This window comes from Dasypus novemcinctus, chromosome 14, assembly GCF_030445035.2.
Source record: "Dasypus novemcinctus isolate mDasNov1 chromosome 14, mDasNov1.1.hap2, whole genome shotgun sequence".
In the NCBI taxonomy this organism is placed as follows: domain Eukaryota; kingdom Metazoa; phylum Chordata; class Mammalia; order Cingulata; family Dasypodidae; genus Dasypus; species Dasypus novemcinctus.
Genome location: NC_080686.1, coordinates 41,337,637 through 41,363,566, shown reverse-complemented (window position 1 = coordinate 41,363,566; position 25,930 = coordinate 41,337,637). Strand labels below are relative to the sequence as shown.

Genomic DNA, 25,930 nt, shown 5'->3' with positions numbered 1-25,930 from the left:
ACAAAATAATAATTTTCAATAGAGGAAAAATACTGGATCATCATATACACAAATCATTTTCTACATGAATTAACGATTTAAATATAAAACAAAAACACATAAGAACATTTGGAATAAAATTTGGGATGATATTTTTATAACATTAAGTTAGGTAATGATATTTTAAGCAAGACAAAGAGGCAATAACCTAAAAAAATTTTGATTTCTTTTTAACTTGGGACCTCATATGTGGGAAGCTGGTGCTCAACCACTGAGCCACTTTGGCTTCCCTGAGTTATTTTTTCATTTGTTTTGCTTGTTGTTTGTTTTTTGTTTTTTCAGGAGTCACCGGGAACTGAACCCTGGACCTCCCATGTGGGAGGTAGGAGCTCAACCTTTGAGTCACATCTGCTCCTACCTTTGATTTTAAAACAAAGAGCTGCTATTTATCATAAGACACTATCAAAAAAGTGAGAAGACAAATCATAACCTGAGGGAAGTTATTTGTATGACATATAGTTGATAACATATTAAAAATCTGCCTATATTTAAGAACAATAAGAAAAAATCAATAAATAATATAAACAATAGAAAAATGGACAAAAAGGATTCTCTGGCATTTCACAGAACAGGAAACCTGGGAGACCATTAAACCAATGAAATGGTGCTCAAACTATTGGTATTTAGAGAAATGGAAATTAATATCACATACGATTTTAAACTAACCAGATTGGTAAATCTAACTGGTGAGAATGTAGAAGAGCAATAGACGGAAAATTGATTTGTTAATCTTGGAAAATATTTTGGCATTATCGTTTAAAGTTGAACATTTGAATTCCCAATGACCCAGCAAATATTCTCTTAGTCATATATGTTAAAATAAATCTTGCACATAGGTACCAGGAGACACTAACATAAATGTTGTGGCAACATTGTTTATAATAGGTCCAAAATAATTCCACTTATCATCAATAGGATAATAAATGTATTTTCTTGTATTTACACAATGCAATATTTATGTGATAAAAATATACCAACACTATCTACAACAAAATGATGAAGTAAAAACATGTTAAGAGAAAAAAGCAAGGGGATAAGACTACATAAAGTCTGATGTCAATTTTTTAAAAATCCAAAAATAAGAAAAATCACACATACATTTCACACCAATATTTATCGCAGCATTATTCACAATTGCCAAAAAGATGGAAGCAACTCAAGTGTCCATCAACTGATGAATGAATAAACAAAATGTGGTATATACTCAGAATGGAATATTATTCAGCCACAGAAAGGATGAAGTTCTGATGCAACAACCTGGATGAACCTTGAAGACATCAGGTTGTATGAACTAAGACAGGCACAAAAGGACAATTATTCTATGATTTCACTGACATGAAATAATTAGAATAAGCAAACTCATGTAGTTGGACTATAGTATATAGGTTACCAGAGGATGAGGTAGAATTAGGAAATAGAGAGGTAAGGCTTAAAATGTACAGAGTTTTTATTTGGGATAATGGATCAGTTTTGGTAATGTATGGTGGTGATGGTAGCACAACATTGTGAAAGTAATTAACAGCACTCTATTATGTATTTGAATAAAAGGGGAAATTTTAGGTTGTGTTCTATGTTATTAAATAAATTTTTTAAAAATCCATGGAACTGCACAACACAAACAGTGACCCCTAAGTTAAACCATAGATATAGACAATTGTACAATTATAAAAATGTGCTTTCATCAATTGGAACAAATATTCCACACCAATGAGACATTTTAATTTAGGGTGGTACATGGGAATCCTGTATTTTATGTAAGATTATTCTGTAGCCAACAACTTCTCTAATTTAAAAAAAATCACACACATAGTGAACAACATAAACATTAAGTGAATCATTAATATAACAAAAGCAAGATCAGAGTTACTTTTTTGGTGAAGATAGGAAGGTGAAATCAGGACAAAACAGCAGTTTTGGGTCTAGTTCTTAGTTTGGGTAGTAAGTTTGCAAGAGCTTATTTTATGATTATGTATTACCACTTATATATATTTACATATACTCTTTTATATGTGTCCAAGTCTACATAACATTTTACAAATCAAAATCCTCCAGATACCAATGATAATCCTTAGACATTAATTATAGAAAGAGGGTCCACTTGCTGCACATATACACACACACACACATAAATAAACTTATAAATCTTTTGTGATCAGAAACCTTCAGCTCTGAAATTCTTCCTCAAATGAGGACTTATGGAGGAGTAAACATTCTCCTATGAGATTCTTCATATTTAAAGATTTTTTTATAGATGTCCCATGATGAAGCCCCCATTTGGGGGCATCCCTGTCTAGGTGATAACCCTTCCTTTGGCTGTTCAGACATTCAAAACACACCTGACAGGGGTAGAGCAGTTGACTGCAAATCAACAGTTCCCCAGTTCATATCTGGATGCCCACTACAAAAACAAAAAACCACACACACACACTCACACACACACAAAGCACTACGAAAGCACCATTTCCTGCTCGCAGGATAATCTAGGAAAAGCGAGGAGTGAGGCAGGCAATTGCATCCATCCATACATATATGCTTACATAGGCACCAAAGATACACAGCTAATTCCCTACTTAGCAACTCAGAATTGTTTTTAATAAATACAGCTAAATATCAATATCACACATTATAAAAGGAAAAAAATAATAAAATATGAATAGATTTCTTTACTAGAAATATATTCTAGGGTGTTATTTTGGATCATTACTTCACCTTCATTACTGCGAGAGCATGTGTGTGTTTTGTTTTGGTGGTAACTGCATTATGCTAAATATTCCATTTCTTTCTTTAATGACATGGCTTTTGTTCTCCCTTGGGAGTACAGGAGATAGCAGCTGCAGGCTGCAGAGAAACAGCTGCTGCAGCCCTAACTATGGCTATAATACCTGCAGAAAAAGTAGAAATAACAATTTTAGCAGCCAGCATTTCTGAAATTACCCTTAACTGCGCCATTATGAAAATGCTCTAAAAACATGTTTTGCAAATAATATGGCACAGTCATTTTTACCAGGGTGATTTTCTACCCATATTCAAGTAATTTAACAGTAAGTCTAATGTAGGTACAATGCCTAAATGTAATGGATTATATGTAAATGATTAAAAATCTGTCCCATGACTAAATAAAGTCTGTCAGCTACATCAGTTGCCTGAGAGCAAGGCTTCATTTCATGGATTCTTCTGCCATAGACACTGGCAAGTTTGGGATCTGTGTCTGTCTTATAAATGTCCTTAGAATCACAGGAACTCATTCATTAATTTGACAAACTTTATTGCTTATATACTATGTGCCAGGTACAGCCGTGGGCCTGAGAATACTGAAGTCAACATGCGTGGCAACACAAGAACAAACACCTTTTTTATCATATTATTTTTTCCCATTTATTCATTTATTCAATATATGTCTTCATATTGAGTACCACTGTGTGTCAAGTTCTGTGCTAAACACTGGGTAATTAACTGCAGATGAGACCAAAGCATCTGATTTTGATATAACTATTGTCTTTTTCTTGCTATATAATGGAGTGTCTTCATTATTCCCTTTTCTCCATATTTTTATCTCAAATTGGGGCAAAAAATAAAATGGTCACTGGGGTCCTGTCATACATAGGTAAATGAAACCAAAGGCCTCTTGAACACATCCCTTTCTCTTTCATCCTAATTCCTTATGTACATTCATTTCTCATTGTGTCAAGCCAAGTCAGCCTAGATGTGTTCCAACAAGAAACAAGCTAATTTCCTTAAACCACTTTAAGTACTTAATGCTGTCATGGCCCTTAATTCTGATAACTGGTAGAGAACCATAGACATAATCTATGAAAATGATTCGTCTTAGGAGAAAATATCAAAACCGTGAATTTGCTGCTTCACATGCCTAACCACAGGGATTACACCACAGGCACTGAGCATCACTAAGTGTACTTGGTAACAGTGAGCTAAAAATGGGAAAAAAACATCATACTGTTGTTGTATTCTTTTCTCTCCAAGGTATTCTCTGACAAACACCACAACCTCCAAGGGAGTTGTGAAGTTTCCTACTAGAGTAGTTGATATTAGATATCCACCTTTTTGCAGAGAGTCATATCATATCCAACGATCGGTACCCGAAATGCAAGACGGTTTGATGTGTGAGATAAAGTGTTCCTACCTGATTGGAAAGCTCTTATCCTTAATGCATTGGCTCTTCTGGATTTTCTCCCTTGGATGAGACCTTCAAACTTCTACAGGAAATCACTCCTTTAGGGAAACCAGGCCTTCTCAGAAACTCAGGAAACTGAAATGGAGACAGATAAGGGAAGGGAAATTGTATGTACATATAGCTTTCACTTTAAGTTTGAAGTAAATGTTCAAACATAAGTTTCCCAGACAGTGCAGTAACTTAAAGAAATTCATGGTTAGTAAGTTTGAGTATTTAAAAAGTGAACAATTTATGGCAGGGGTATAGGTTGTACTCCAGGCCATCAGGTCAAGCAAAGACTTCAAAAGAGGCCCGGTTACACTTTCTAAACCAAGACAAAAAGTGAGAACAAGAAAAGAAAGCATTTCTAGATCTTTTTCTATAAAATTCATTTCTTTTCTTCAGTCTTCACCTAAATAAGATCTTCAGGAAATTATTAATTTGCCTACATTTTTATTTATTCATAAAATAAACCTAAGACCTTGCAGAAGGATATGACACAGACTTTAATGTATAATATCCACTGCTTGCACAGTGAATTTTTATCTTTCTCTCTGTGTGTATGTGTGTATAGCTCTTTTGGTGCTGGATGATGGGACTAGAATACATCTGGTGATAGCTAGTGATTCAGAGAGACAGATATTAAGATAAAGGAAAAGGCAACAGCCACTGAAGCAATAAGGTTCTGAGGCTGTGAGTCTAAAATCATAACAACAGGTTCCTGAGTAGCTAAGGGAGCAGGTTTTTAAAATCGTTGTCACACCTGCTGCAGAGCATCTGCCCATAAATTCCACACTATTATTAATGGCAAGGAAATGGCAGTGATCTCTCTTTTCTACCAACTGCTGGCAATTCTCACATAAATTATTTTCCTTTGAGATAATGTTCTTTCCCATTTGTTTGCAAACATCAAAATCTAGGAGTCACATATGTGACTTGGTACCTGCACCCATGAAGGCCCTCCAAGAAGCAATGGATTGTTAGCAGGGTGGAAATAGTGTTCTGGGTAGATTGAGTTTACCCAGAAAAAGACCCTGAGACAAGAATTTGAATGTAAATCATTTATCTGAGATGTGGTGCCAGGAAACTCAGGAATAGAGTAGAGAAGCGAGACAGGGAATGGAAGGAAGCCGGTAGAGGTGCCTTACTAATAGATTGCTCTTGGGGAACTGAGGTTCAGTCTTGCAGAGAGTTCAGTGAGACTCAGAGAACATGCCTCAGAGTTATCCCAACCAAGGGGTGAGGAAGTTGAAATATTTATCTTCCAACTCCCATCTGCCATTGGCGGAGAGCTACTCCCAGACACTTCCGGCCTGCCCTCACATAGATAATTGCAGGTGGTAGAATGATTTTATCAGTATGTCCTGGAACGATGAGTGCTGGGGAGACGCGGGTGGGGCACTGACAGCATCTCCTGTAGCAGTGATGGATTATTAATGATTGGCTTGCAAGCCCAAATGGATAACCTTAAGCTATTGCGTTAATGGCTTTATTCTGAGGAATTTAAGCACTGATGCATCAGTATTAATTCCCTCTTTAAACAAAGTGTAAGATCCTAAATTCTTAATCTCCTGGAAAAATTGTGGATATCTTTGACAGAGTTCTAGTAAAAAAAAAAAAAAGCAAAACTACTAAGATTTCATGAATGATTCATTCATTCATTTACTCCATATTTACCAAACACCTAATATATGCCAGGAATAAAATTAGGCACCAGTGATACCATTGTTAAAGTCATTATCTTACCATCTAGTATTTAATCTATTGGGATAACCCAATAAGTAATTGTATAATTAGAGTACAAACCATTACAAAGTGCAATGGGAAGACACAGGCAGGACTTTAATTTATGCTGTGGGGCAATGATATTAGGAACAGTAGCAGGACTTCCTGTAGAAGGCAATGTCAGTAATGGATAGGTAATGTGAAAGAAGGATGCATGTTTTTGGCAGACAAAAAAGCTAATTCATGGTGGCAAGAAAAAGAATGGCTGAGGAACAAAACAGAAAGGAGTTTCATATAAAACTGGTATAGAGAATATTCTTAGGGTATAAATAAAGAGGATAAAGGAGAATGTGGTAGCAGCCAGATCACAAATATATAAGATAAGGATGTGAGATTTTACCCTAAGGAATACTGGAAGTTATTGAAAGATTTTAACAGGAAAGTTGAACATAGGAGAGAAAAAGAAAAGTTGGTTTAACATGATCAGGAGTTTTTGTTTGTTTTAACTTTGTTTCTGTTTGTTTGTGTCAATTTAAGAAAAGTCACTCTTTTTGGAAAAGGGTGGTGGCAAGCCTAGATACAAAAAAGTCAGTTAGTAGTCCATTAATGTAAGTCAAACAAGAAAAGAGATAACAGAATTCGTGACTGACAGTTTCCAAGGTCCACAGTAAATCTGCCTTCCTCTTTCCACCTTTCAGAGTTTTCCTATGCTTGTTTGTCGAGTTACCAACAGGATTTACATTTTAAGTGGGAGGGCCTGGGAAGAATGAACCTGCTCCAATGTGGAAGTTTATTAATTTTTAAAAAGTCCTGTTGACTGTAAACTGAAGTTTGACAATGTACGCCATGACTTTTCAGAATTATTCTGCTAGAAAATGTGGCTTCTCAGTTAAAAGTGTTCAAATGGCAAGCGGATGTGGCTCAAGGGATAAGGCCTCTGCCCACCATATGGGAGGACCTAGTTCAATATCTGGGGCCTGCTGAAAAAGAAAACATGCCTGCGTGGTGAACCAGTGCCCGCGTGGCGAGCTGAACACCCACATGAGTGCCCAAGGGTGAGCCAGTGTCTGCGTGGTGAGCTGAGTGCCCACACAGTAAGCTGAGTGCCTGCGCAAAGTTGAGTCATGCAGCAAGATGATGACGCAACAAAAAGAGAGACGAAGGGGAGGGTCAAGGTGAAGCGGAGGGTCAAGGTGAAGCGCAGCAGAGACCAGGAACTGAGGTGGCGCAAGTGATAGGGAACCTCTCTCCACATCAGAGGTCCCCAGGATAGAATCCCATTGAATCCTAGAGGAGAAAAAGGAGAAGAGAAGACAAAAAGAGAAATAGATACAGAAGATCACACAGTGAACCAACACAGAGAGCAAAAACAGCAGGGCAGGGGAGGAGGAGGAGAAAAAAAAAAGTGTTACAAACTGATATTTGCTCTATTAGAAACTAGGTGTTATCTGGAGTTGAAATTTACAGATCAAGAAGGGAAGGAGGCTAGAATGACCCATGTGGTAATGGATTAGAGTTGGGGAAATCATTATGAACTTGCATTTAGCTTACTATAGATACAAGTGGTTATATATAAAATTATCTATAGATATGTATATACACATATATCTCCTTGCTCAGTGAGCAAAGAGGGCTTAGAAGCAATGAATCACCTCTAGCAACAAACACACCTAGTGCTCAGATCTTGATTTCTAATACCATTCTCCAAAAATAGGGACCAGAGGTCCTTGGAGAAATGACTGATTATAGGAGTGAGGCAGGAAATATACAAGATGCCCCTTGACCATGGTGTAGCTCCAGAAATAAAGTGCTAAAAATAAAAATAAAAACAACATATAGATGAGGGTAGGTCAAAGGGGCAAATGAATCAATTGAAATAGCCCACAATGGTCAAAGTCGGAAAAATTTGAGCAAGAAAATAAATAAGGTAGTATTGGACTATAACTCAAAATATAAAATAATTATCCATGAGCTCATACTATATAATGACTGAATAAATAAATAAATGGGAGAGACAAACTTACGTTAGCCATGTGATTAAGGTAGATAAGGTAGATATCTATAGTAATGCATCATTTATTTTTAATATTACGTAACAAAATGACACTTTACTTGTATGGTCTGTCTTCATCTCCACAACACATAATGCCAGTCTAAACATGAAGAAATTGCAGTGTCTTTGGAATCAAAGTGGGTCAAGATTTAGTCATAGAGAATTCCTCAAGCTCTCACAGTTTCAAACATCAGACAAATTCCAGCAAAGGGCCTACAAAACACCTCACCAGTGCTCCTCAAAATTGTTAAGGACATCAAAAACGGAAAGACCAAGAAACTGTCACAACCAAGAGGAATGTAAGGGGACATGATAGCTAAATGTAATGGGGCATCCTGGGTAGGACTCTGAAACAGAAAAAGGGAATTAGGCAAAAACTAAGGAAATCTAGCTAAATTATGGATTTTAGTTACTAATAATGTATCAATATTGGTTTATTAATTGAAACAAATGTAACATAAGGAAAATTGGGTATGGAGTACATGGAAAATCTCTTATCATCTTCTCAATTTTTCTGTAAAACTAAAAGTTTTCTAAAAAAGAAAATCTATTAAAATGTTTTATTTTATGATTATATGCCTATATTAATGAATATAAATCTGTTTCACCTTCATTGATATTGATATTGAAGGAAAAAACAAAATAACTGAATGTACTGGTAACTCCAATTCAAGAAACAATAATTCTTGGGATCACCTTTTTGGAAGAACTTGCTTAATAAATCAAAGCAAACTGTCTATAAATGCTGCATTTATTTTCAGTGTTTCATCTTTTATGTGACTAATGTGTACCATGGGCATGATTTGACATTAGTGGGCAGAGATGATCATAAATCTTGACTGTAGGCAATGTCTAATGTATGATGAAATATTAATGAAAGATACAGTAGTAACTTGAGCTAACGCATTTCATATTTCATAATTATATATTGCTCTTTCTTCCCAGAACACTCACTAGAAAATTATACCATCAAATAGCATGATCCTCAATAGAAACTGGAGGCTCAGTTTGTTGGCAACTGTGGTTGCCATCGATATTGGCACATGTTACTTTTACATATACCTTCCATGGCAAAATCTAATCTCAGGAGAAATCTTTGACACATAGGTGTCTAAAAGCCATATGATTTATAGCTTTATATTTAGATCACAAATATTTTATTCAGAGGCAAAGAATGCAGAAAAGGCCATTTTTCCATTTCTTTCTCTGCCTTTTGCTACTAAAAGGTCATTCCCTATATAACATTTTATCAGCTAACTCATAAATTTTCTACAAATTTAGACTATGCAACTTAATGCAATTGCAGGTCCACTTTCTATCTTGAATATGGCTAATCCCATATATATTTTTTTTTTTTGGTGACAAATGTGGAAATCATCAGGAACTTACGTGCTTAATTTCTAAAAATCTGAAAATAGTTTATTCAACACATTCTTCCTTCATGTTTTCCAAAATGGAGCAACTCTTCCTAGATGGCCTTGGGCATATGTTAACTGGTAATTTTTCTCCATGGACCCTTTTCTTATCTGTTCTACCCTATCATATTTGCTCTACTTTCTTAAAGAGTAGCATTAAATCATTTATTCATGCATTCATATATTTATTTTCTTATTAAATAAACAACCTTTATTGAACACCTATGGCAAGGCAAACACAAAAAACAACACTAATCTGTGCTGCACTGTAAAGTAATAAGCCCAATTAAAATCTTTTCTTATAACAGGTGTTACTCAAAGGAATACTGCATTTCATTATAAAGACTCAAAAACTCAGAGATACCAAGGCCTAACAATAAATTAATACAAATACTAACTATATAGAGAGTGCCTGCTTTGTCCTCAAAATAACCCCAATGTGAAATTGGAATTCTCATTTTACAGATAAAAATACAAGGCTTAAAGATATTAAGTTAGTTGACTAAGGTAAAATGGTCCAAAATGGCAGAACTGGAATTAGAACCTTAACCTTTCTGGTACACTGTTCTTTTAACTACAATATGTATGTTAATGTGTATATGTGGGTGTGTGTGAGGGGGACGATGTTGGGGGGAACAAATAGTGAATTTATGAGAAATAATTCAGGAGCTTGAAACTATGCAAATAATTGTTACTCACAGGACTGAATTAAGGATCTCTCAGTTTTTAATTAAAAGATCAAAGGCTTCCAGAAGATGAGTCGAAATTTTACACTTATATAAGATCCTTATACTAATAGTCCAAATAATAATCCCATAACTGAATAATTCTTAAAATACTGTGTGCGTTCATATCAGCACAGTTTCATAACATGGATATTAGAGAGCTTGAGAAATTGGCAGATAAACTTGCAGATTCATTTGCTATCATTTTTGTGAAGGGCAAGATAAATGAATAAAAATAAGAAAAGTGGAACAGAAGGGCTAGTAGCAATTTTAGATAGTTTGCATAATCTCCATACCAAAAAAGACAGCAGAGAACAACTAAAACAAAAGAACTTTTGAAATGATTTTTTTTAAAACACTAAAAAGTACATATGGTCTTTTGTACAAAGTAAGTTAGAGGTATGAAGAACTGTCAAATCTAATTTTCTCTTATAATAGAACCTTTGACTTTAATGAAAGTATGTGTAATGATGTAATATTAGAAAGGGGGCAGAAAATGCCTTTAATTTTCTTCTTCAAAGAAAAATTATTTTAAAAATATATAGATTAAGGACTATTTGGAAACAGAGAAAAATCTCTATTACCTTTACACAGCTTTTAAATATTTGTTTATTTTTAGTCGATATTGATATGGTTACATAGTTGTCAGAAGGTAGGTGCAATTTTGAAAACATTTTTCTTCATTAAGCATTATTCTATTTTGCTGCATACTTTGTAATTAAGAATTTTAATGAATGCCTAATTTTCAGTAAGTGGATGTAATTTACTTTACTAAACCATTTTTCCTATTGTTGACAATTAAAGGTGTTTCCAAATTTTTTGTTATTACAAATGTCATGAGAATGAATACCTTATTAATGTAATAATTTTCTAATTAGATTCATTGGCGTTCCAGAATTAGAATTAATATATATAAAAAACTATGAACATTTTTATCTTGGTAGATATTGCCAAATTACTTTTCAGAAGATCAAAATCAATTTAGATTGCAAAGAACTTTATCACTATATATCACCTTTGATATATATCAGTTATATCAACATATAATATGATAAAATTTTTATTTTGCTAAATTAATAAGCTGTTCCATTGCTCTGAATTGTTTGCTAACTATTGAGATTGAACATAAGATATATAATACTCATTTTATTTTCTCTTGATTGTTTTTCTTCACTCTTTTTTGACTCTTCATAACTTATGCCACACATGGTTGGAGAAAAATCATGTGACAGGGAAAACTGGCATTGCAATAAACTGCCAACATTAAACTGTGCTTTCAAGTTTGGAAATATTGCTCTGATTGTCTAGTAAGTTCGTTGCCATTCTTCTTAAGGACCATTTAAAACAAACAAACAAACACCTTCCCCACTCCCTTCAAATTTCCTAAGATACGCTCTACTTTCTTGGCTGTTGCCTGATTAGTTACCTCATATCTTTACATTAAGAAAATAGAAGCCAGTAAATGGCCCACTATCAAATCCATTAACTCATTAGCATCTATGCTGGCTTTTCATTTCCTTTTATTATAAGCATTAAAGCTACAGGTCATTTGCACCATACATGGCGGGTATTCCATTTTCTTACTTCAAGAACTTCACAATACTGCATTCTTGTCAACCCTCCTCCCCTCTGTGGATTATTCCCATGAAAATTCAAATTCATTCCACATTAGTAACTCCTACATGAAACAAATGACAACATATATACATAAAGATCAAAATCCTTCCTTGACTGTCACTTATCTTCTTTATATAATCCATAGTTGAGCTTCTGACTTTTCATTAATGCTCTAATTTATTTCCATTTGGCTTTCCTCACCCTAATGCCTTTGTCCATTGCCCTGAAATTTCCCCTGTGAAGGCCACCAGTGACCTTCATGTCACCACCTATTTCTATATCACCTCATATTTTTAGGCTCTTTCCTTCTTTAAAAAAGTATATATATATATATATTTGTTTTTATGCTTCTATGTTTTTACACCTTTGTAATCTTCTTCATTAACTTTTTCTGGCCCCCTCCTTTAATCTGCTTTCTAAATATTCCATTAGTCTCATTTACTTTCAATGGAATATACAACTATATGGAAGATTACTTTTAATATTTAATTTTCATAATAATTATAATAGAACTAGTAGTTAACAGTCCTATAATGTTTACCATATGCCAGGCACTATTCTAAGATGTTTTTATGCATGATTTTTTGATCCTTCTTATAAACATATAAAACGGTCTTGTTACTAACTCCGTGTAACAAATGAGAAAATTGAGGCTCTGAAAGGTTAAGTATAATTAACTCAGCATGTGGTGGATTGAATTGTGTACGCGTTTGGACATGTTCTTGGTCTTGGTCCACTTCTGGTGAGCATGGATCCATTGTAAAGAGGACCTTTTGAAGACGTCCGTTAAGGTGTGACCTAACTGAACCAGGTAGGGCTTTAATCTGTATTACTCGAGTCCTTTATGAGTAGAACAAATTTCATACTTAGAGAGGGAAAGGCATGAGAGGAAGCTGGAAATCAAGGGGAACCCAGAGGAGAAGGAGGACATTGCCATGTGCATCGCCATGTGACAGAAAAGCCAAGGACCAAGGATCTCTGGAAGCCAGGCCCAGGACACCAGTGAGAAAGCACTGCCTTACTGATGCCTCGATTTCGTACTTCTCCTAGCATTGAAACTATGAACCAATATCCCCTATTTTAGCAACCAAGAAACTAAGGCACAAGGTCACACAAGTAGTAATTGGTGATGCCCTTAGCTGAGTTAATGCTGGAATTTTAGAGTAGACAAGTTAATGCCTCACAGAATTTGACTTTAAGTTAAGCAAACTTTAATTACTTGTAAAGCACCAGAAAGCAATAATAGCATTTTGTACTGAATGTGAACTACTAAGCATATGACTTAGTTTTTACATATGACTGATTCATATTGAGTGAAATGACTTCTCATTACTCCATTCTTTCTTTAAGAGAAATAGTCTTGTCCTAGTGTTTTCATTCATTCACATCTTCACTCATTTATTCAAGACACATTTTCTGAGCACCCACCATACCCCAGTCTCTGTGGAAAGCCTTGGAAGATCCAGTGAACAATAAGCACGAAGTCCTTGCTCTTAAGCATATGTCCCAGGGATGGAGGGAGGGTAAACATGTAAACAGATTTTATATGATGAAAGAAATAACAGGATGGGAAAGCACTAAGTAGGCAGTCATGGTGGCATGCGAACGGAAACCTAACTGATCAGAGAGAAACTGGTCAGAAGGGTCAGCAAATGCAAAACCCTGAGAGCAACAAACTTGCTGCACTTCAAGACCTGAAGAAGGCAGATGTGCCTGGAAACCTGAGAAGGTTGGAGAGGGAATGTAGGGAAGTGCTCAGAGGTCATGGTGCTTCTAAGCCTTGGTAAGTAGCTTATGTTTTATTCTCTTTGTAGTAGATTGCCTGTAGAAGTTTTTCAAGCAGGTTTCATTTGATTTGTGATTTTTTAAAGATTACTTTGTTGAGTCTCCTCAAAAACAAAATAACTAGGTCTTTATAGAGAATAGATGGAACTATAACTTTTTAAAAGCCCAAAGAGCTTATAAGTAAGTGGTCTTACTAATTGTCACCATTAGTCTCAATTAGGCTGCATTAATACAAGCTTGGTGACTCTGCGGCCTGGGACATATTATATCAGGGAAGCCCAACTATTTTCAAACTAGCATAATGTTCTAAATTCTCACATTTGTTTAGGGTTCAGAAATATTGTTTTATTACTGGGGGCTGGATGAAGAATTTCAGGGAGGAAATGAGGGCATGATGACTGGCTTCTGTTTGTTCTCTCTTTCCAGGAAGGAAGGCACCGGGCTTAGCTATTGATGCTTGGCTTAGACTTCAGACCTAATTCAATACAATAAATATCTGCTTAACAATTACTATGTGTTAGTCACTGTGTTCCAACTGGAGATTCAAAGGGTATCCCCAGGATACAAAACGATGCTACATCAATAAAAAGAACAGCTATTACTAATAAAAGCCAAGCACTGTGCTATTGCTTAACATGCATTTCATTTACACATTAATCCTACGAAGTAGGTACATTTATTATTCCATTTTCCAGTTGAAAAATTTAATGCCTTTATAGGGTTTAAGATAGTTTTAAGCTAGTCAGGGGTGTAAGCAGGATTTATATTCAGAACTGATATTAGCACCAACTCTCTTAACTGGTATGCTTGACTGACTGCATGAATGCTATTTGAGAAGTTCAAAACTATACACGTATGTGTACAACTGACCCTATGATTGACTGACCAAATTGACTACTTGGAAATGCTGAGTTTACATGAGCGGAACTAAGACTGGAGAAGCTTGCGAGGAGATGGAAGGTGACTAAAACACCTCGTCTGTAGTAAGGGACCTTAGGAAGAGGACAAAGAACTAGCTCAAGACAATGGGGTAGGCTAACTGCAAGACACTGAGAAGAAAGAAACAGTTTTTTAAAAATCTTCTTTTAATAATTGTATCTACTTCCCAATATCAGAAAGAAATCAAGGTATAATGGACAATTAGTGGTCCTTGGAGTCAGGCACATCTTTGCTTAAATCCTATTATATGTAGAAAAATAGTACTATGTCAGCACATAGGGGTAGTTAAATAAGCTTTCATTTTTCTTTAGATTTAAAGCAAGATCAATTTTAGATATGTACAATTTAGGAATGTCTTCAGAGAAAAATATTTAAAGTTCACTATATCAGAGGAAAACAATTCTACAAAAGATCTACCAGAAGAAGCAAGTCTAACCACTGCATTTAGTGAGATATGTAGCAATTTACCACTCCTCATGTCATTTATACATTCTTCTGGAAGAACGTCCATATATTTCATTGATTGCAAAGAGATAAATATCCATACTGATGCAATAGAAAGCTTCACTTTGGAATCGGATCAGCTTAGGTTGTACTTCCTACTACAGTCAGGCAATGTTCTTAATCTTCCTAAGCTTGTTTCCTATCTGCAAATGGGAATAACAGTAGTATCTATCACAGAGCAATGTAGTATAGTAAATGACACCTATAACATGCTGTATAGCGATCCAGAGTTTTAGAATATGTTGAGCAAATGTCAAGTGATCTGCAAACGATCTGCTTTCTTGCAGTGAATGCAACCTCTTCTTACGTTCTTCACAATTTTTCTTAGTCAGTGGTCTGAATACCAAAGCAATGTTTAGTCAAAATTGATTCTTAGCTGTCGTGGACAAGTCCAAAAAACTGGAGGGTGGGTGTAAGCCACAACTCTGCTGAGATTTGGGGCTCAACAAGTATATGAACAGACCAAAGATTTAAGTCTCTGGGTATATATATAATGGGTATAGTGCTAATTGTAAGTTCAAATAAAAGGGGTAGAAGAATGATGGACAACCCCCATCCCAAAAAACAAGGAGTATCTACAGCTATAAGCAAAAGAGTTCCACCCATCTGCCCCATAAGATCTAAGTCCCCTTGCAATCTGAAACAGAGTGGGCCTCACCATCCCAGAATCCTCAATATTGAAGATTGAACAAACATAAGGGCAGAATACAACCATGGACCAAAGTAGACTTATCATTATTTGTTCATTAAGTGTAACAAATGTTCCACAATAATGTAAGATGTTATTAATAAGGGAAAATGTGGAAGAGGGGTGGGGTATAATGGATTCCCATATACTTTCAATGTAACTTTTACACAATCTAAAACTTCTCTAGAAATAAAGTTTATTATATGGGAAAAAGAGAATTGTGAAAAAAAAGTTAAAACACACAAAAAATATTGTAGCATAGCCAAGAGAAAAATCAGTCAGTCATCAGAGCAGACTCAGATAATAGAGATAATGGAATAAATGAAAAATGACATAAAAATAGCTATTGTAAATATGTTCTATTTGTTCAAGTACGTAGAGTAAAAGAAAAACTGAAGATTTAATAGAGAACCAATAAGAACTTCTAAGAGTCCAAATTAAAAAATTCTATATTTGAAACAAAATATTCACTGATTGGATTAACACCAGAATGGAACCCTCAGGAGAAAAAATCAATGAACTTGAAGAGTTAGCAATAGAATCTATTCAAAATTAAATAAAGAACGAAAAAGTCTGAAAAATTAAGGTCTTTAGTTAGTTGGGGTAGAACAGTAAACAATCTAACAAAAATGTAATTGGATTCCCAGAAAATGGAGAAGGGAAAAACAGAAAAATGATTTGGTGAAGTTATGGTCAAAACTTTTCTGGAAGTAAGTAGATTTGGTTCAACTGATAGAGCATCTGCCTACACACAGGAGGTCCAGGGTTCAAACCCAGGACCCATGTGGTGAACTGGCTCACATGCAGTGCTGATGCGCGCAAGGAGTCCCATGCCACTCAGGGGTGTCCCCCGTGTAGGGGAGCCCCACCTGCAAGGAGTGTACCCCTCAAGGAGAGCTGCCCCATGCAAAAAAATGGCAGCCTGCCCAGGAGTGGCGCCGCACACACAGAGAGCGACGCAGCAAGATGATGCAACAGAAAAGAGACACAGATTCCCAGTGCTGCTGACAAGAATGCCAGCGGACAAAGAAGAAGGTACAGTGAATGGACACAGAGAGCAGACAAGAGGGGTCGTGGAGGGTAAGGGGAGAGAGAAATAAATAAAAAATAAATCTTAAAAAAAAAAAAAATTTTTCTGGAGACATAAAGCTCAACAATCAGTAGCATAAACATATCCAAAAACCACAGTAAGGATCATCAAAATCAAAATTTTAACAATCAATGATACAAAGAAAATTCATAATGGCAACTAAAGGAGGGGGAAATTATGTAAAACGAACAAAGATAAAATTTACAGATTTCTTGTGGGAAAAAATAAAAATGATTCTTGATCCTTCACAGTCCATCTGCTTTTCTACTTTATTCTTGGTGAATCTAGTCGATATTAGCAATATTTATCACTTTAGATACTACTGTTTACATGTTTAAGACAGTTCGATGTGAGATAAATCATTACTCAAAGGAACAAGCTAAAATGGCTTTGTCAAAGATTTTAATGATACACACACACGTTTTCATCAGAATAGACTACCAAAGAGGAAAGCAATGATTGAAGATGTGGCCAAATAAAACATTTCTTTTTGTGCAAATGCTTTTGTCATTTGTTCTGGTGGGAAAAAACAAAACCTCACAGTTTATAGCTGGTCTAATTTGCATGTTTATAATTGGTTTAAAAGGAACTGTTACACAAACTCTGAATGATAAATCAGGTTTTCTTGAATGAACAATGTAAATTTACAAATGTTTTTCCTCAAAGTGCCAAAAGGAAGCACTCTTTGTCTGTACAAGTCCCTAGACTCTGTTCTAGTTTAAAGCTTAAGTCTAAAATGCAAATATAATCAGTATCCCTGACGTGGCAATCAGGAAATGATTCCTGTTTCAGCTATTTTAACAAAAGGCAGCAAACACAATAAAGAAATTGAAAAGCCAAAATGATGTCAAATGTGAAAGCTGAGCATATAGAATTATAAATTACCTTTCGGAATTAATTATACTATTCCTCCTAAAACATTTGAGTCATTTATTTTTATTTAAATGGTAAACACAGAAGTTGGGTCATATAGGTCATTCTATTGACCCTAAAATACTACCAAAAATTTCTGTGTAATACTATGTGATTTATCCCAGATCTGAAAGACAACTTAAGATCAGTCATTTCAACACAAAGTTGTGATCAAATACAAAGAAAGGAAGAGATACCAGTTTAATTTTCCACAAACTGCAAGAAGAAGCTGCCCCTAGGTTTTCATGGTTACTCCACTTTTTGGGTTACCAAAGTCCACAGTTCTTAAGCAGAATTACGCTCCCACTGGCCCTTTCCCCCTCCTATGAATAGCTGTCAGTCTCCCCCTCCTATGAATAGCTGTCTTCTCTCCTTAAACTCCTGATGAAAGTTCAACCATCAGCCCAGGAACTCCTTTCCCAGTTTCAGGGCTTTTGCTTGAGCACACTTACAAAACCTACTTCCTAGGGTAGGTAGTAGACAGCTCAAAACAAAAGAATGCCTGCAAGTGCTTAGTGCTCAGCTCCAATACAACCTGAACATCCAGAAAGTGGGAACGCACCTTTTACTATCTACTCACAAACAACTGAAAGCAATGGGTGAAAAATCTCTAATTCCCACCAGCTTCTTCTGCTTGATATCAGGGCAATTCTTTACTAGATTATGAAATAATAACAACTTAATGTTCAAATATAAATGTTATCAATGTAAAATCTGGAAATATGTGGAGCCTATAAACTTTCTTTTTAAATTTAGTATTATCACATTATAAATTCTAGAGTAAAAATTTAGGAGAAATGTAAAATTCATGGAAAGTACATTAATTTTCTCAAAGCTCAAAAAATTAAAAGAAATTGCTGACTATGTTTTGAGCATATAGATACTGGTTCAGGTATTGTTTCTTGATTCTAGGTTTCTTTCTTAAATCTGTGTTCTTTGTCCCCAAGTGAGGTAATGGAAATAAATGAACATTTATTGATTATCTGCAGTGAGAGGCAGTTTAGGGCATAGAATTAGAGGCGTTCAAGACTGGGACATACCTGGGTTTGAATCCCAGCTCTGCCCCTTACTTGGGTCTCTACATTCCTCAGTTTCCTTACTCTTAATTGGAAATAGATCATTTCAGGAATATTGTGAGGATTATAAATGGTTAAAATGGTGTTTGGATTCAGAAGAGGCACTCAGTGTCTTATTTATTGTAAAATATTAGATAATTTGGTTTAGGTTTGGGAATCTGATAACAGAATTTTGCATGTAATTCCTGGGTTTTGCTAACATAAAGCTAATCAAAGTCTTTAGTTGGCACAAAAGACCTAGAAAAATTGTTACAGTGCAAAGAATTGCAGTTTTCTTGAAAAGAGATTACATTCCTGAAGAAGGCAAGCAACATTTTAATCTGGTCAAAATTTGAGTATTCCTATGTGCTTTCATAATAGTGTCTCTACCAGGTCTTGGTTTGCCTGGGATTGAAGTTCCTGAGCTGACTGTCCCCATCACAGGCTTAAAACACTGCCTAGTAATCAAGGGCAACTGACTATTGAAGAGCCTCTCACATGTCTGGGAAATGGGTAAATGACTATGTTAATACCATTTTACAAGAGCATTGTGAGGATTAAGTAAGAGTACATAAATAAACCACCTAGCACCTGACTGACAAATAATAAATCTTTCAGCTCTTTCCTCTCTCTTTTCCCCTCTTTCTTTGCTCATTTCCTTCCCTTCTCTGAGTTTCCTTTTTGGTTCACATCCCACAATGTTGAAGTCATTGCCGTGCTTTCACTCAGATAATCTCCTGTAGCTTCTAGCATAATAAATAAAGTCAAAGAGATTATTGAGGTAACCAGGGCTTTTATTACTTCTTTTTGATAGCCCAATTTGGCCAAAATGGTTATCATTTGACCAGCCTTTACTACGTGCTATTTCATTGTCCACGGGCACAAATTAGATGTGTATGCTTAAATATTAAGTCCCCAGGAAATTATCTGTGGTGCCTTTTGGGGTTCTATTTACATAATATGGTTTTCCTAAAACTAAAGACTATTCTATTATCATTCCTACCCCTCCTCTGTTTAGTATTCTCAAAATTTTGCTTCTAATTAATGTTTAACACTGGTCAGCATTGCATTCATTATTCTTTGCTCTTTCCTTGATTATAACGTATATCACCTGATTCTAAGTTAGTGGGTTGGACTTTGAGAAATTGTATCTCAATATGAAGAAAGTCAGAGAGGAAAAAAAGGATGAGCTGGGTAAGAGATTTCCATATAAATTAGTGGAAGCTTTGGCAGTAACAAAGCTAGTGAAATTGTAGTCAATTAATTTGTACGCAAGAAAATTTATGTGATGTGTTGCCACTAATTGGCCAAGGAAAGTCAATTAGGCTCACAAACAACTGAAAGCAATGGGTGGAAAAATCTCTTGTTCCTGCCAGCTTCTTCTGCTTGATATCAGGGCAATTCTTTAATAGTTTATGAAATAATAACAATTTAATGTTCAAATATAAATGTCATCAATGTAAGATCTGGAACTATGTGGAGCCTATAAACTTCCTTTTTAAATTTAGTATTATCACATCATAAATTCCAGAGTGAAAATTTAGGAGAAAATAATTTTCTCAAAGCTCAAAAAATTAAAAGAAATTGCTATGTTTTGACTTTCCTTTGTAGGATATTAGCCTTGATCTTTGTTTTTTTTAAAAGACCTACTGTACTGTAGAGAAAGCCTCTATTTATATTCATAATCATCAGTCAAGTCAGGAAGCTAACGGTTAGAAACAGTAAGTTCTTTTTTCCTCATTTCCTAGTGGTGAGTAACAGAGAATCTGATATTTTAAAATACACTTTTGTTAAAAATGATAATTATTGATGGAATGTTAGAAAACTAACTTACCAATTTTTATGAAAAATTACCGAGTACTAAATAAGTCCTACGTACTTTTCACTTTTGCACAAAACAGGGAAGGCTTCTTTTGCTGTCTGCTTCTGTTAAACGAAATGTACCCACACTTAGAAATCATTTTCAAAGCAAGTGTTCTTTGATTCACTGAAAAAAACATACTGAACATTAACATCAGTTTGTTTTCATTTTCATAACTCCTAATTATAAAGTCATTAAATTTATGCCTTTTTCATGCTTTCATTTTAACTTGTATATGAGACAAAGAAAGCAATTGTACTTTCTATCATATTTTATTTTTCCTCAATTACTGCCAAAAAGCTTGATATAGTATTATCTGTTCATGCCTTCTCAGAACAAACTTGCCTAGCAGTACCTTGTGAGTCCTTTCAAGGAAATCGTCTTGATTGATTCATCCCTCAAGTTTGACCCAGTTTAGCAATCAAATGGTGTTTAAGTTTATAGTTTCTTCTCAGTGCATTAATATCTTTAACAGGTTTAAATGTCTTTTCCTAGATGACAGAAATGACTTCTATACAAACACACATGGCCACATACGTACATTATCTTTATATACACCTTCCTTTGTAATTCTACACAGAAGTTCCCCTGTCATTCACTAACACGGAAGCAACTTCATCCAACTCATCTTGGTTGACTAGTTTGGATTTAGGGAACAAAGGGCAATTTCAGTGTTCTCTTTAGTAAAGCTGCATCCTATTTATGAACTAAGAAGAAACGATTTTTGTTTTTGTTTTCTGAGTTTTGAGACTTCTGTACAATTACTTTCATCCAACTCTATGGCCTGGAAACTAGTCTCATGACAGAAGGGAGCAGAAAATGTCTAATGCCCAAACATTTCTCTCCCAGCTATTGAGGCGTGACAGTCTGCCGTCATCCCTGTAGCTCAGAAATTCATCCCTTGAGCTCAAATATTTCTTCCCCACTAAAATTCAAATACTTTAGTCTTAGTCATTTTTACCTCAGCCTTAATGATCTGAAAGCAAATTTTGATCGTGTGGAGGAAGAAGGAGAAGTTGGAGACAGAGGTTTCTGCAGAGGTAACAGAGAGGATAAATTAATAAATAGAGTCAAATGGGAAAGGAACTCAAAGTCAAGCTTGAGGAAACTTAAGCAATCATCACAGTTTTGCCTACGGTATATCCTAATTAGAAAAGCATGTTCTGAAGGCAATTGCTATTCCTCTATAAAAGTTTATCTACTAGTACTCCTGCGTATTACAAAATGTAATATGATTCAAAAAGTGCACGGAATGCACAAATTTCTGTCGGGCTCAGTCACTCACTATTTTGCAGCCTACCCATTTTGAGCATCACAAATCAGACGCAGAAATTGGATTCTTGCTTTTTTTAAACTTCTTGTTCCCCAACCTGAAACATTTTTTAAAAATCTAGACTCAGTAGAGACCACAAAAACACAGTAAAGTCATTCGTTGAAAAGAATTTAATATTTACTATTGCAATACATTATATACAATTTATTGACCATTTCTCCTAGGTATTGTATTTGTGTTCCATAATCTAAAATTTATATTACTGTAACTACAATATGATTATAGTACCAACTATAAAAACATATACTACGATGTTGATGAAATCCTTAGCTGCAAAAACTTCTCTCTTAGGTCTTTGTTTTTAAATCAGTGGCATCTACATTCTCCAGCAGGTTACTTTTCATTCTCAAACATCTTGAGAAACTTCTAATAGGCTCCTTCGTTGAATCACAGATAAAATATGAATGAAAAGAAAACTCTCATTTCTATTTATAATTTCTTAAATTTCAACTCAAAGTGCAATGCCTTCTTCAGTGATATCTTAGCTTGCTCTCTTCCTAAGCCTCCTTGCTTCTTAGGTCACTATTAAGTTCCTGGAATTAAGTATCTATGGCTCTCTTCCAATGTGTTCTTTCTTAAATCCTTTAGATTCATTGGTAGGGGAAGTGGTATTTTGGTGGGAAGATTAGACATCTTCCTCAGTACTCAGCTGTCTGAAGTTTAGGGGTATATCTCAGGTTGCAAAAGTCAAAAATTTAGTCTGGCATCAAATGCTGAGTTTAAAAAACACTTTTTCACTTCCTTGCAATTTAAATGTTTACAGCAATTTCTCCCTGTGTTAAAAAGCAGCATATAGAACACAGTGTGGGCATGGCATGATTCTGCTTCTGTGACTTACGATCTTTGACTTGTTGCTTCCAACATCTTTATAAATACACCATTTACCAATTGCTGGGAGACAGGTTTATTGATTACTACCAGTTTCCAGCAGTCCAATCACTTGGAGGCATCTCTTGAAGCTTCTTCTTTTCTACATCTTTAAGTATTACTCCCCCTTCTCTGTGTTCTGCAACCTTTTTAAATTTAAAATTGTAAATTTGTTGGTGGACTTGTTGTTTCCAAGATTTTATTACTGATCATGTCTTAACTGTTTAAGGGTCACTTTTTGGCAACTTTATAAAACTTCTCCAGAAAAAAGAAAACAAAAGTGCTCATCTACCTCTCTTTTAAAGACTGCAAAAAGCAGGTTGTTTTAACAACAAAATGCTAGGATAGAGAGGGCTGCAACATATTGCATCTGTACCTGCATCATGATTTCAACTCCCAGAGAATAAAAACCAGCAACATACAAATACCCTGATTATTTTATCTCATAATCTGTAATAAATGCTTCACGATGGTGTGGTGTGTTGGTGAAGGGGGTTTGTATGAGAGTTGTACACACGTACATGATTGTTTTTTAAGTTCACAACTTCTGTAATAAAAACATATTATTAAAAATCAGCAATATATAATCAGAGGAAGAAAATTTTTTTTAAAAAGTGAAATTATTCTGCCTGAAGCATGAACAATATTGGTGAACAGTTTTACTCCTTCTAATAGTGGCCAACTATTCCATAAAACAGCCAACTCTTCCATTAGAAAGAAAGAATGGCAGTACTCAGAGTTGATGGACATGGATTTTGCACGTATTAGGCCTCAAAAGGATCTTGGAGATCTCGTTTCATAGATGAGGAATATGAGATCTAGAATATTTAAGTGATTTGTCCAAGTCAGAGACAGGACTGGAGTTTTCTGCCTCCCTACCCAAAACCCTGCACTAATTCTTTGGCTAAGATTTTTAAAAATATTTGTGCCCATATGTAATAGATTTATTTTCACTGTTATTAAGAGGAACAAATCAGTGCTTTTCCTCAAGAGTTTATAGATATTGTAGTATAGAATCAGCCTGTTCTGTCAAAATAGAAAAAAAAAGTCAATTTAGTACTCTCAAAGAAAAAGTGCTTTGCAAGGATTTTTATGGGAAATGGGAAATAGATAGAAAGACAATGTGTTCCAACCCAACTCCTGAGGGCATGAGCTGGTGCAGCTGTGAGACCAAAGAACACACCTGATACTGAGTTAGGCATAAGATTTTTTGGGATTTATGGACAGGAGAGGCTCTTGGATGGTGGTGGTTCCGAGAATGAAGATAATACTCTGCAGAGAGAGGAAAATGAGGGGTGATTAAAGGGGTTTCAGAACAAGGACATTCCACAGGGCATGAGAACAGAGTTCCTGCAGGGTCACGCGACCCGTACGCTTGGGGTCTGGCAATGTTTTCAATAGGTTTGTAGGAAGGATGTCTACCAAGGACGTTTACTGCTTTGGGAAGATCACAGTTCACAATACTATCTATGCATTCTCTCCCCTCCAGGAAGGGTCGTTAACCTTTAACTTAGGTCACACAGGCAGCTACTGCTGAGGATTTGGTGGCGGCCCTGGCTCCCCACAAATGTGCGTGTATTTATAGTTATATGCTGTTCAAATTGAAAAGATAAGCATACAATTTTTGAGTGTTTTTGATCGTCTAATCATAAATTAATATGATGACATGAAAGTAGAACTATTTTAATTAATCAAATATAATTGTAGTATTTATTCATTTATAAAAAATCATTATTTCAAGATTCACTTATTTATTTACTTACAACCCCCGCCCCCCTCCGCTGTTGTTTGCTCTCTGTCTGCTCTCTGTGTTTGTTGTATGCTCTGGTCAGCTCATCTTTTTAGGAGGCTCTGGGCATTGAACCCAGGACCTCCCAGGTGGGAGGGAAGTGCCCAATCGCTTGAGCCACCTCCACTCCCTGCTTGTTGTATCTCTCATTGTGTTTCCTTGTTTGTGCCTCCTCATTGCATCATCTTGTTGCGTCAGCCCATCATATCAGCTTGCTACCTTGCTCTTCTTCTTTAGGATGCACTAGGAACAGAACCCGGGACCTCCCATGTGGTAAGCTGGTGCCCAACTGCTTGAGCCATATCCACTTCCCTATAAAAAATTATTTTGAAACAACAAAAGAAAAACTAGTACTGATCACTTTTCTGACAATACACAATTACTCAAAATTAACTAGTACTGGGGGGGTGCAGGGAGCCATACCTCTGTGACTTGTCTCACCTGAGTACACGGGGGAAGGTGCAGAGCATTTGCCATTATTACAAAAGGAATTTTAATTTTTAATCTTTAGTTTGATTTAAACGTTGCTTTCAGTAGGATGCTGACGGCTTTGCAGAAAGGGCTCTGGAGAGACGGTCATAGCAGCACACACCTGTGGCTCGTCTGTGGCTCTGGAAGCTCCAGGTGTCCAATACTGCTTCAGCAAATACATTCTTTAGGCCTTTCTGTGGGAGTGCAGAACCTTTCAGCCTAGGTACAGGTCACAGGCCAGCTTTCCAGCAGTCTCCCGAGGGATAGGCATCTGTTTGTTCTTGGTAAGTTTCTCAATAGTAGAGGGGTCACCTCTGAGACAATTTGGGCCGCAACAAGTAAGACAAGAGTCTTTGGAAAGTGGTGACTTACTTCAGGTACCCGCTTTTCTTTCACATTTTCAAATGGGGGTGGAGTGACCAGTGGGAAACAGACTAGAAATATATCTGATCGTGGATAAGTCAGCAGTCCTGATCTGTTATAAACCTCTTGCCCTGCAGTATCAAAAATTCTGAAGAGTATAAGGCTCTCCACCAATTAAAACCAGGCCTGAATCGTTGTCAAAAATAGTCAGCATATATATTCAGAAGGAAATTTGTTGTGTAGGATTATCAGGAAGCACATTTTACCAGTAGTTCCATCAATTACCTACAGTGACAAAACTGTTTTGTATCCTCATTAAATCTTTCAAGTTCAATGTTGACCTCAGCTTCAGTGGGGTAAGGACAGCACTTTCACGTATATTGCAGGTACTTTTATCAATCTCTACAGTTTTAAAGATAACAAATGGAGCAGCATAGCGATGCCACTATGAATTTTTGAGCTAACTCTGATAAACCCTTTTAAGTGTCCTAGATTATAAAAAGATGACGTATGTACCATTGTTATATC

General features: G+C 35.7%; 1 protein-coding gene across 1 annotated transcript in view; it reads right to left on the bottom strand.

Annotated features, from left to right (window-relative positions):
* The window catches only part of PKIA (cAMP-dependent protein kinase inhibitor alpha), a 102,603-nt gene that overhangs the window by 40,976 nt on the left and 35,697 nt on the right, over positions 1–25,930 (bottom strand). Inside the window, exon 2 of the mRNA XM_071207888.1 lies at positions 4,181–4,306. The gene's annotated coding sequence lies outside the window, so the exon portion shown is untranslated. The remainder of the gene's footprint in view (positions 1–4,180; positions 4,307–25,930) is intronic.